This window comes from Lepisosteus platostomus, chromosome 15, assembly GCF_059453375.1.
Source record: "Lepisosteus platostomus isolate fLepPlt1 chromosome 15, fLepPlt1.hap1, whole genome shotgun sequence".
Taxonomy (NCBI): domain Eukaryota; kingdom Metazoa; phylum Chordata; class Actinopteri; order Semionotiformes; family Lepisosteidae; genus Lepisosteus; species Lepisosteus platostomus.
The window spans coordinates 14922862-14935119 of record NC_142625.1 but is presented as its reverse complement, the minus strand read 5'-3'; the positions used below and the strand labels follow the sequence as shown (position 1 = coordinate 14935119).

General features: G+C 41.1%; 1 protein-coding gene across 1 annotated transcript in view; it reads left to right on the top strand.

The window, feature by feature from the left end:
- stk35 (serine/threonine kinase 35) overlaps positions 1-11971 on the top strand; it is a 28650-nt gene extending 16679 nt beyond the window's left edge. Inside the window, exon 3 of the mRNA XM_088608475.1 lies at positions 4529-11971. The gene's annotated coding sequence lies outside the window, so the exon portion shown is untranslated. The remainder of the gene's footprint in view (positions 1-4528) is intronic.
- The last annotated feature ends 287 nt before the right edge of the window (positions 11972-12258 follow it).

Below are 12258 nucleotides of genomic sequence, written 5' to 3'. Positions count from 1 at the left end.
ACGATGGATGGATGGATGGATGGATGGGTCTGGTTTGTCACTGGATTGCCTCCAGCAGCTCTTCCCAATCCTAGTTCTGGAGGTCCAGGGATCTTCCACTGTTCCATACGGAGATATTATATTGCTTAAGTGAGCCCTGGATTGTGCTAATCGTTAATTTCCTCCATGATTTTCTTAAACATACAGGTGTCCAGTTCCTGCAGGCCAGGGTCTTGTAGATGTTCTGGGACCGCAATCACTGTAGGTCGCTTTGCATAAAATAGAGACCTGAAAAGGGTCTGATGAAGCATGATATTAAAGGTCCAGTTCAGTAAAGGTGAGCTGGGCTGAAAGTGGACTACTGGGTCTTTAACTCCCTGTCCCATAAGTTGCACCAAGACATAATTAAGGTTATGTATTCATCTGGAGCAACCTGGCATCTCTATATGTAATGGTCTGTGGAGGAAATGTTTTTACACAGTTTCTAGCTAATGACCTCATACACCTGTGCAGTGATCTGTAATAATGCCATCAGCAGGATGTTCTTTGATGTTACCCAGCACCACGTTTCAGAAACCAAACCAAACCAGGACCAAACAAAACTGTGACAGGCGGTGTAGCTGGTGCCTCTCGGAAGACCCTCCCTGTAAGGATCAGAGGGGCTGGCCTGTTCGAACAGTGGGAATGGCACTCTGGAGTACTGGAGCTGGTCGAAACTGGGGCGCCGATTTCCATGGACTATGACCATGTACACAGGACAGCCTTGGGCAGCTGTGTTCAGTCAGCAGGTATGCCCATCGTATTCACAGACCTCACTCGCTTTGAGCCAGTGTAGTGCCCCCTGGTGTACACCTCCTCCTGCCATGGGGATTGTGCTCCCATTTGTAGATGTTTCAAATTTTCATTCCCTGATGCATTGAGTAAAGTTTTTGTAGTTGTTTGAATGAGCCAGCTAGCTCAATAAGTGTACTGCATTTCGATTGCTTTTAAGGAGCACCCATGGGCTCCCCATGTGAAAAGCTGCTAGTATATTTCGTGTGCACACCCACAAAAATCCTTCTTACGAAAGCGTGCGTGCTGGGCCGACGTTAACAGCCGAAGCTGATGTTGACTGCCTGTTAGAGGAACAGTTTTTACGAGCAGCTGGAAGCTACTCTGTTTTGGTGCTTTAACAAGGTGCCCCTCTGGGCCCGGTTGTGTAACTGCGATGGCTGTGTCCCCAGGCCCGGCTTGTGAAGAGGCACAGTAAGTTCCAGTGTGCCAGCCTGTTGGGATAACCTCTGCCCTGGTTTTCCCTGCCGACAGGATTCTTACCTTGTAACCTCCTCCCTCCACCCCACAAACAATCTTTGTTTCTAAAATAGTTTTTTTTTAAATCCCCAAACTGAAAACTAGAAGGCGCTGTCTGGTTTAAAAAAAAAAAGGAGAAAGCAGGCACAAACGGCTACTAGCTGTGTTGGTTGTATACAGATTGCATGCTTGTTTCTGCTGTTTGCTTATATACACACACACGACAGATGGGTCTTAAAATCATATCGCTATCGGTCCAGAAATTCCATAACCGATAACTAACAGCTTGTTGTGGCCGATACCGACAACCGATCATTTTAAAACAATTCTAAAACAAGTTCTTTGTTTTCTCCTCGCTGTACTTCAGCTGAACATTTGTTCCAAATTGCCATTCTGTTGTCCTCTGCTGAAATGGTGGAAAAAGTTCCTCACCCCCAACATTTTTACTCTACAGCAGCTGTACTGTACCCAGTCTAGTGTGTCAGTGCGTGCACATAGAAAAAAACTAGTTGTGCAAACAAAAATAGGGCGCTGCATTATCGGCTGCAAATTCCAATATCGGAACGATAATTCAATTTTTCTATTTATTGGAGAATAATATATCGGCCTCCGAAACATCGTGGACCCCCTACTTAAAATCAAATCAAGTCAAGTGTCTAAGAATGACCTCCTCTTTATTTGTAACCTTACGTCAAATTAGTAAAATGTACTACAGCAAGGATGCATGAAATCTTTTCTGGCCCGTACCTTAAATGATTTCATTTTTGAATGTCATTTCTCATTAGGTGTGTAAGCCCCTGACCAGACGTGGGGGTTTGGCGAGGAGCCTCCTCGTTGTAGTCAGCCCAGCACAGCTTATGTTTTGAAGTGGCTGGGGCGGCCAGTTCATTCTCAGATCTTAGCATTTCCTAGTCAGTCAGTCAGGTAGGAGGCAGCAGGGGGTTCTGGTTCAGAGAATGCGGCAAGACGGATCTGTGTTCGCAGCACAGGGACTGTGGTGAGAGCTTCCCCAAGACTATGCAGGTAATGATGGGTCTTCTCGGTGAGTTGTGATTATTGGAGTAATTTAGACCTTTTTTTAAATGGTGGGGGACCATGCAGAAAATGGTTCTTATTCTGTGCGTCTTCCAAATTGTAGAGATCAGATTTTGTTCAGTTCAGTTTTGATTAAACCTTCTACCTGTTCCTTTAATCAACGCCAGACTGAATGTATCCTCTCTACATAGTCTTTTTTTGGAAGTGTGAATCGCATTTTTTGCTCATTCCTATTCCTCCCCCTCCCACTTTTGAATTGGTCATATTAAGGATCCTGCATCTAGCAAGTGTGGTTGTTCTGTGACTACTACTACTAAGAGACTGCAAGTTCTTGGCTCAAGTATTAGACTGGGAAAGTTTGTGTTAAGTGTTTCTAAATAGTCGACTCTTCCGTGTGGAGTTTGTGTGTTCTTCTGGGCTTTCTCTGGTTTCCTCCCACCTTCCAAATACACATTGGCTCAGTTAATGGGAACCTATGCATTTTGTGCCCTGTTGTGTTGTTGTGCCCCATCGAGGGTGCCAGCCTGCCATGTGATTGCAAGAGACTCTGGCTTGCTACAACTTATTTTAGGAATAACTTTTTCATAATGGGAGGAAGCATACTTGAACATTTTCCAGCTGGACTGAATAGTTTTTTGTTCTTTTGTTGGATTACAACAATTGTTCCTAAAGCAGGTTTTGGTGCTTTTCCCCCCCGCTGTAAGCCAGCTGCCTGTTTGTCCTGAACCAGCTGCAGACTTGGTTACTTTTGCTTCCAGCAGTGGAAACGTATCCTAATTTGTTTCTAACCTTTTATTTCCTAGAAACCTTTAACCTTTTGTTGTAAACTAAAGCGCGAGATTCATAGCTTGAGATGTAAAACAACTTTGCATTATCACCATTTTGTTAAACAGAGTCTGCAGTCAGAACCCACTTATTCTTGTCCCATACTGTACATCTTTCTGTCCTCTCAAATGTAAGCTGGGTGTGTCTCTCTGGTTCTGTTGCTGCTCTCTTTAAGAAGTGATCCTCGTGAGTACAGGTTGAGGTTGATGATCTTGACGTTGCGATGTCATGGAGCACTGTCAGGAACATGGACGGTGTACTCTGAGCTGTCGGAGGAATAGGGATTCCTGCAATGTCTTGGGTGCCAACAGGCCTGCGGCGATGTCAGCACTGTATCACAAATTGAATGGCTTGATTGGTTTTGCTAGCTCAGGTGGATGGATGTCTGTCCCTCCCTGTATGTCTCCCTGTGCAGCACAGGATTATTTGCCGGGAGGTCGGATGTAAGCAAGCCATCTGCCATATCGCCCTGCAACTCACAACTGGCAACCCACTGAAGCTCAGCAGGTGTGAGCCTGGTCAGTACCTGGATGGGAGACCTCCTGGGAAAAACTAAGGTTGCTTCTGGAAGAGGTGTTAGTGAGGCCAGCAGGGGGCGCTCACCCTGTGGTCCATGTGGGTCCTAATGCCCCAGTATAGTGACGGGGACACTATACTGTAAACAGGTGCCATCCTTCAGATGAGACGTAAAACTGAGGTCCTGACTCTCTGTGGTCATTAAAAATCCCAGGGTGTTTCTCAAAAAGAGTAGGGGTGTAACCCCGGTGTCCTGGCCAAATTTCCCATTGCCCCTTACCAATCATGGCCTCCTAATAATCCCCCTCTATGAATTGGCTACATTACTCTGCTCTCCTCCCCACTAATAGCTAATGTGTGGTGAGCGTTCTGGCGCACTATGGCTACCGTCGCATCATCCAGGTGGGGCTGCACACAGGTGGTGGTAGAGGGGAGTCCCTATTACCTGTAAAGCACTTTGAGTGGAGTGTCCAGAAAAGCGCTATATAAGTGTAAGCAATTATTATTATTATTATTATTATTATTATTATTATTAATCTGCAACTTCAAGCTCGGTGGATCTAAAGTCTTCTTCAAAATAACCTGGTGATCCTCACTTCAACTGCTCGGCTTTTTCTGTGCACCCACAACCTTCTGGGTTCAAAGTCAAAATGAATAATGGCAATTGAGTTTCATTAGCATTCCTACATGATGTACTTGAACTATGCAGAACTTCAAATAAATTCTTCCCCCTATCAGGAATGTATTCGTTAAATTGTCAATCAAGGTGGAACTCTATTGGCAGAGCTTAATTCCCATTATAACTGGCAGGAAAGAGATAAGGAGGTTCATCATACAGCCTTTCCATCTCCAGCACTGATCGAACTTTCTCCTCTTTCCTCAGAACTGTTTACTGAACATCCCCGGGATCCAGCGTCTTTCCAGGGTGAAAGGGAGCTCTGTGCTGATCTTCCAGCTGTGAAGAAACTTCCCTCACGGGAGCCGTCAAGCCGAAGGGTGGGGAGCAGACAGCAGCCTCCCAAGATCACGAATTCAGGACGTGCAACCGGAAACGCTATGCAATAAAATTGCACACAGAAAGAGTCAGGTTTTTTTTTGGGGGGGGGGGTTAGGTTTTACACCCTTAAACATGCTGTTTATTTTGTAGAAGTATGTTTTTGACCTTGTTTACAGACTAGTTAAGTGTCTTCACCGCAGTTATACAGGGCAGGCGTTTGTAAGCAGAGTCCTCCTAGTCTTAACAAAAAACGACAACTCTGTTACTCGTGTTCCCCTCCAGACGGGGTATGAATATGTACAAAAAGTTTTTGCTTTTAAAAAAAGTGCTGCTGCCGTTTTAGTTGGGTCTTTAAGCTCTGCTGATGGTGTCTAATTGTATCTGGGTTTTCTTCAGACTGCTTTGTGTACATATAGCAGACATTCCTTGGTTATCCTTTGTGAGGAGACAGCTTTAGAACAACAGTACCATTTATTTATGGGGTTTAAAGAGTTTTACCACTTTTCTATGATTTTGTGACACCATGCCAGCATTATATGCAAACCGCTGGGTGATAAAAACAGGCCTAGTTGTCCTCATCAAAGTTAAACTGAGGAATAGAAGTGAGACAGTATGACAAGCCTTACCATGTTACATTCGCAGCCTTGGAAATGTCAAAGTGGAAACTTCAAGTCCCATTCTCCAGATTTAGAAAAGACAACACAAATTCTGCTATTGCAGATTTCTTAGTTTTTCACAGCACCTTCAGTCACTTAATTTTGTTCTTCTGCTATGTAATACACCACCCTCTTTCTATTGTGGGTGTAACAAAGTAAAACCATAGTTTTTGCAGTGTGTTTTATTACAATGAAGATAAATTGATCGAGTAGAGTTTTGTATGTAAAATATTAGCTATTTGAGCACCATTTCTTTACACAAAAATGGTTAACCACTCTGTTGGAGAGCTAAAGGTATAAGTAACAATCCTTAACACAAAATTATTAGTGTCTGTTACAGTACATCAGGACTAGGCAAAGTATCTTTCTCAGATTACCTTAAACATATCCTGACATTTTCAGCAATCGCATGTCGGGTGCTGCGAGTTGAGATGAAACCCTTTACTACAATAGAAATGCAAACTACAGTGTAATGGTCAATGAAATTTTAACCTTTAGTTCATCTGTTCTTTTCACCCTTCAGATGATGAAGAATATAATACTTGTCCTGTAGATCCAAATGCTTTTTGCTCCACCAGCAACATTTAGATTATCTCCACATAAGATTCAGTTTCCAAATGTTACAAATGGGGTGCAGATAAAAACATTAAATTAGCACAAAAAAAACAGGAACAATATTGATGTTTGTGATACATCCAATTTGGTGAATTGGTATGCATGTGCAGTATTAGTTGACAAACTTTCCTCACTGCGGCCTGTTGAACTATGTTCTGCTCTTTCCTTGTGAAGTGACAGCTGTGCGCAGTCCACTGTATTTGGCATGAATACTCTCCCACACCAATAGCTATTACCAGATGAGACTGGTGTGATGGGTTTAGAATGACTTTTTCCAGAGAATATGGCTTGCTTTCTCTGCAGTGATATAACAGCACGGTACTGCAACGTAATGGAAATGTGGTAAAAATTATTCAATTCTGGTGTTATTTGGTTACCATTATATTGAGTTCCTGTTTCCATTTACTTCAACCAAGTCCTAGCACCAAAGATCCCCTTCAAATATTACTGCATAGTCCAGTTTGAGCTATATACTGTCCCACATTCTCAGTTAGGCATCTGAGTTACCCCTATACTGAGAGAAGCGGAGAAATGTTGGTGCTGCTAGTTCTTTAAAAATCATTTGAGTTCTTCCATGTCTATAATGAAGTTTTTCTGAAACTGTCCTTTAGATGGGAGACTTTTGAGAGCTGCCATCCTAGATACTTGCAAAGAGAAAGGCCCTGTAGCATACTTGGAGAACTACAGATGGGCGTGTTAGAGCAGTTTTTGCTCTAAAAACAGAGTTGGCTTATGAAGATGTGTGGTACCTGTTAACACACCGAAAATAATATAATTCATAGTGTCCCATGAATCCAGATTTCTACATGTAACTCCCACTAAAGAATCTGAACCTAACCCTGTGCAAAATGATTGGATAATGCCTTAAGAATCCGAATGGTATAGCGGATGAGTTCAGAGCTGGATTTCTTCTGTGCAATCGGTAATGCTTTTTCTTACTCTAAACAGCTACGGGAAAGTTGGAACTTTTAATAGTGCAGAGTAGTATGACATTTCAAGAAAAGTGTCCATTTGAAAGTGTAGTTTGCAAATTGGCAGGAATAATTTAAATGTTTTTTTTAATCACTGATGTACTCCTGACTCCTAAACTGGGTGTGAGTAGGATTACTTACTTACTTGCTTGTTTGTTTGTTATGCTTGTGTTGAGAGTGAACTTGGTGCCTTAACACAGTGGTTCCCAGCCCTGGTCCTGGAGTTACCATGACTGAATAGTTCTCTGCACATGATAGGTGCAATCAGTTTTCTCTGGTTGCTTTAACGGTGGCTCCCTTATTGCAATCAGTGCTATGATGTATTGACATCCACCTCTGCATGGCAAATGCCTTGATAATTAACATCTAAGGTGGGTAGCTGTGACACATGAATGAGGGGTTTTCTTTGATCGTATAGAGGAGATGCTGTTTCCTAACTGGATCCAACTTAGGTGCTCAAAAACTGTGCTGTAAAAAAAATAAGATCTTCTCAGTAACTTTCAAGTTGTGCTTGAAGGAAAACCAGAATTGACCAGATCCTCCAGTACCAGAGCTGAGAGTCACTGCCTTAATACATTTACTCTTATCAGTTAAAGGTGAGGCTGTATCTTACGTGATTCTACTCTTCTTGGAATAGAACATGTGACTTGTTTAAAAAATGCAGTATCATTTTCTCCCCTTTTGTGAAATTGTGCTTTTAAAGCCCAGTGTTGCCATTTTATATATTTGTGTACAATGGTAGCAGTTACTTGACCTGACCTGCACCCACTATGTGAAATTTTAAATTGACCCTTCCACTGCAACAGTGTTATTTGCCAGTTTAGTGTGCATTGTGGACCTTCAATAAGCTTTTATAGTTCAGCGACTTCAAAGATGTTGATTCCATCATTCAACATGAATAACTGAAGTAAACTCGCATTGCCTGAATGTCTGACTGAACAGCAAAGCATGTGGATGAAAAGTGATGGCAAATGATCTCTCGTTAATGATGATGCCTAAAAATTAGTCTGTAACCTTTTGAAACTTTGTGGCCTAAAATAGCAAATCTTGTAACTTCACAGAATTCTGCCTCTTCTCGTGTGAAATGGACATTTGATTTATGTGACACGTCTTTAATAAATGAAAGGACACCCGTTTCAAGAGGGAAACAGCTGTTTGATATGAAAAGCCTAACTTAAGAGCTGTTGAATTTACTCATCAGGCCCCTCTGTAATCTGGTCTTTCTTTTTTTACATACAGGAAGGCAAAACACTACAATATCCCCTCTCCTTCCACCAAACAAATATAAAGAACCCTTTTGATGATTTTCATAGGAATTCATTCAGAGGTGTCCTTTCTTGGGACTGCTTCAAAGTGTATATATGACAATTGCAAATGCTCACTGATATTTCCCTTATGAATGCCAAAATTAAGAGTTTTTTGGGTCTGTATCTTTGGCTCTTTTCACAATACTGTTTTTATAATTAGATATTAGATCTCTACTTAAATTGTGCAAATCGGGTCCATTTCGGAGTACACATGATATTAAAATCCATAACCACTTTTAAAAGTGGTCATTTGCAAAGCCCACCTATACTAAAACCAATCAACTGTACAGAAAGAATTTGAAAACAGTGTGGGGCATATCATTTATCTGTAACTTCATGGTTATCATAACGTAGGTGAAGCAGACCCTATAGGCAAATAGGTACAGATTTTGTTTACTGAAAAGATGTACTTTGATGTAATTGAATAAACAGTTTCTTTTTCTTTCACAAAGATGAGGCCAAGATTTTGTCTGGGTAGGTTAGACTCCTGTGCACATGAAGCTGTTTGAGTCTGACGTTAAGAAATGACCAGCTTGAATATTGTCCAATCCATATGCGACAGTATCGTTTACAAATATCCAGACTTTGTATCTATATTTGAAAATGACTGGCTGCATGAAACAGTGCACCCCAAAAGTCTTAAATTATTCAGTGACCTCGTAAAACAGGAAGTTTTAAAATGGATTCACCCCTAAAAAGGCAAGTTTCTTGGTTAGATTTTTATATTTGTTAACCAGGTTCTTCCCATCCTTATTAAAGCACTGATCTTGCCCAACTTGGCTCATGTGCATGACTGGTCTTTTTCCAGCATGTTTGTCAGTGAAAGTGGGTGGAATGCCTTTCTTTTCTGCACTTTCTCTGGGAACTCTCAAGCTCATTAAACAGGGAACAAAGCTGACTGCAAATATTATACACCGCGCTGAAGGCTTTGCACATTAGCTGAAGCAGCAGTTTATTTCAAAATTTATTGACATTGTGTTTTCTGCCCTGCTGGAGGAATACAAAAGCCCTCTGTGGCTGGCAATTTGTAGATTTGGTCTTCTGAAACGTTTCCTTACAGCATTTAGCTCTTTAAACATTTTTTAACTGGAGCAGGAAAGGTTTTCTATCCAAATCTCTCTCCTATTTACAGTCAAATGTACGTTAGTACCTCAGATCGAGGCATTTTGGAAATATCCTTTCTTCAGTCCAGCTTTGCAAGTTAGTATTCAGAGTATTGTATGTGCAAGAGGGTGGCAAGTCCCGGGATGGAATGTCCTCAGCGTTTACAGGGGAGAAGATGCTGATGGACATTTTTAAAGGCTGACTGCTCCTGTTTCCATGGGTGAATGAATAAAATAACACTACTTGTTAACAGCCCCAGTTTTTCTCAAGAGCTCAAATCTTCTAGTCCAAGATGCTCGATTGCCAGATGAAGGTTTTCAGTTTCGTGTCTTGTAAAGCCAGCACAAGCTGAACGTCCCATTGTTTTGTTTTTTTTTAAAGTATTTCTAGAGTTTCATAGCTTCTCAACTAGAATGTTGACTGTATTGGTGGGGCAAATCCCATACAGGGAGAAAGCAAATGCTCAAACCGGTAAAATTAGTGTCGCTGTCAGATTCCTCGGTAATCCTGAGAAGTGGTGTAACATTTCCATTTACCTCCGCTCCAGTGGGAAAATGTAGGGGTATATGGTCCTGGTACACCTGTCTCAACCAGTCCTTTTCTGCTTCACCAATGCTATCCCACAGTGTGAGTGGAGTTTATGATTTGCACCCAGGCCAGTATGGATTATGTGGTCCTAAAAGGAAAATACGATATTTTCAGTGTTCAGCCTCATGTCACTCATCGCAGTGAAAGGCTGGGGGGAAAACGTGAAAGTTGTTTACGATTTCAAATGGCTTTTCTACCGTTAATTGAAAGACCGGTTTAATCTGATGCAGTCGGGTGAAGCTGTAGAAACGTTATCAACAGTTTTGCTCCATCGGTCTTATCTTGGATGTTATTCAAGGTTTTAGGTTTGGTTGCTAAAAGTGATTTGAGTGTGAGCTTTTGAGTTGAATGTTGGACTTTAGTTCTGCTAGGTCTGAATGTTTAGAGGATTGTACAGCTGTAAGTTACACATTTGATTTGAAACCTGTTTGAGTTTTGTGAATCCCTCAGACCTTTTTGGCTTTCAGTAGCTTTAACTTTAGCTTTAATGTTAATTTTTAACTCCTGTTATATTGCCTGTAGCTGACAGGCAGTACCTAAGCCTATCAAGTGCCAGCACACAATGAGCTATTTCCAGCAAGAGAAAACAATCTTAATAATTTGTTAGCTGACATGTGTTCAATTGAGGTTGGCTTTTATTATTGAGGATGGACACTTAGAAATGTCAAAGCTTTTCTTAAAAGCAGTGAAACTGTGATGACTGGGGGGGTGGGATTAGTAGGGAGGTAACAGAAGTTCTGTAGTTTATGCATTTGAGTGTCTTTGGTATTTGCGGATCAATGTGAATGTGTTGCAAGTGAGATTCTTCTATAATGTTTTGCATTTGACCTGTTTTGCCAATTCCTTTACGTTTTTTACAAAATCCTGAGCAACAGCAAAAACATCTTGGAGTGCAAATGGTGCTATTCACCTGAAGCTTCTTCGACCATTTTCTCATTCTTTCAAAGTACCCTTTTTTAAAAAAAGGCGTTTAACTTTTTTTTTTTTTCCTGTCGTGAATTATTTATAGACTCCACAGTTTTGCTCATTGCTGGATTTTGATGCTTTGGCATAGGGCGTTCCAGTGATTGTGACGTTTTGTGCAGTAGCTACACACACCATGGTGTGATGTCCTCCTTTGTAAGGGCAGAGTTTCTCAGACTTTGGTGCAAGGAGGCCTTCTGCTCAAGGGTTTGCCTTTCAGCTGAAATCTTAATTACTCCGGAACAGCAGATGTGTTAATTCAGGGGGCTATAGTCTCTGTCCTCAAGGGCTACAGTCCAGCAGGTTTTTGTGAGTCTCTTAAATTCAACTGCCATTTAAGACTTGAGGAAAAGGCTTACACTAGTCAAACTGAGCCTTGAATGGATTACCATAACCATTTTATTTTTAAGTTACTGATGACTTAAGGAGACTTCTGGATCATGGCTGAAAAGGCCCAGAGTTACAAACCCACCTTCTTCATTCAGCCTGGTTGTTCAATTAACCCTTCACTTTTAAAAAGTGCAAAAGGTTTGAAAATAGTTTTAACCCAGCGTTGAGTGTGGCTTTTCAGAATCCACTTTCATAACCCATAAAGTGCTGTATAGACAAAGGGAAGCAAAAGGTTTCTGAGGAGACAGACTGAATGTCTTGGGGAACTATGCACCTGTAGCCAGGAATTACCAAAGACTGGGTCCAGAACATACTGTAACTATCAAAATACATAAAGGCCATAATTCATCATGGGATCAATTTACCTGAGTAATTAAGAATTCATTTACAGTGGAGATAAAGGTGCAGAAGGAACTGAGGACCATAGTGAGAAACCACTGCTGTAGGACACTGTATCCTTTGTTATTCTGTGCTTTCCCTGTTAATTCACTCTGTTCTATGCAACTTTCACTATTGAAAACACTGTGTATGGAAGTGGACGTTATTTCTTCTGCTTCTTGTGTAATGTGGACTGGATGAGCAGTTTATTACACTTTTTTTTCTTTTTGTATTTAATATTCTGCCTGTTGAGTAAACTGGAGCCATTAGAAGTTTAAGTAAGATATCCTTTTATTTTTGTTTGTAAAATATTTGGAGAATTTGTTTTTTTTCCTGCAATAAATTATCTACAGTAAAGTAGTATTTGTGGGGATTTTTTTGATCAACTGTGTATCCATTTAACAAATGCCATATTCACACATTAAAATGTGAGGTCTACATCAGCATCTGTCAATAACATCCTCCTGAAAAGTGCCTTCCCTACTGTTTAACGTACCTTGAGACAGTTGGCAATGGAGAACCTCCACAGCTGATGGTCAAAATGTTATCAGTGTGCTGAAGGGAAACACTGAAACAGAGGTTCACACAAATACAAGATGAAGACTGTGACCCAGCTCTTGTCACAACTTAGTTTAATGAGTGTT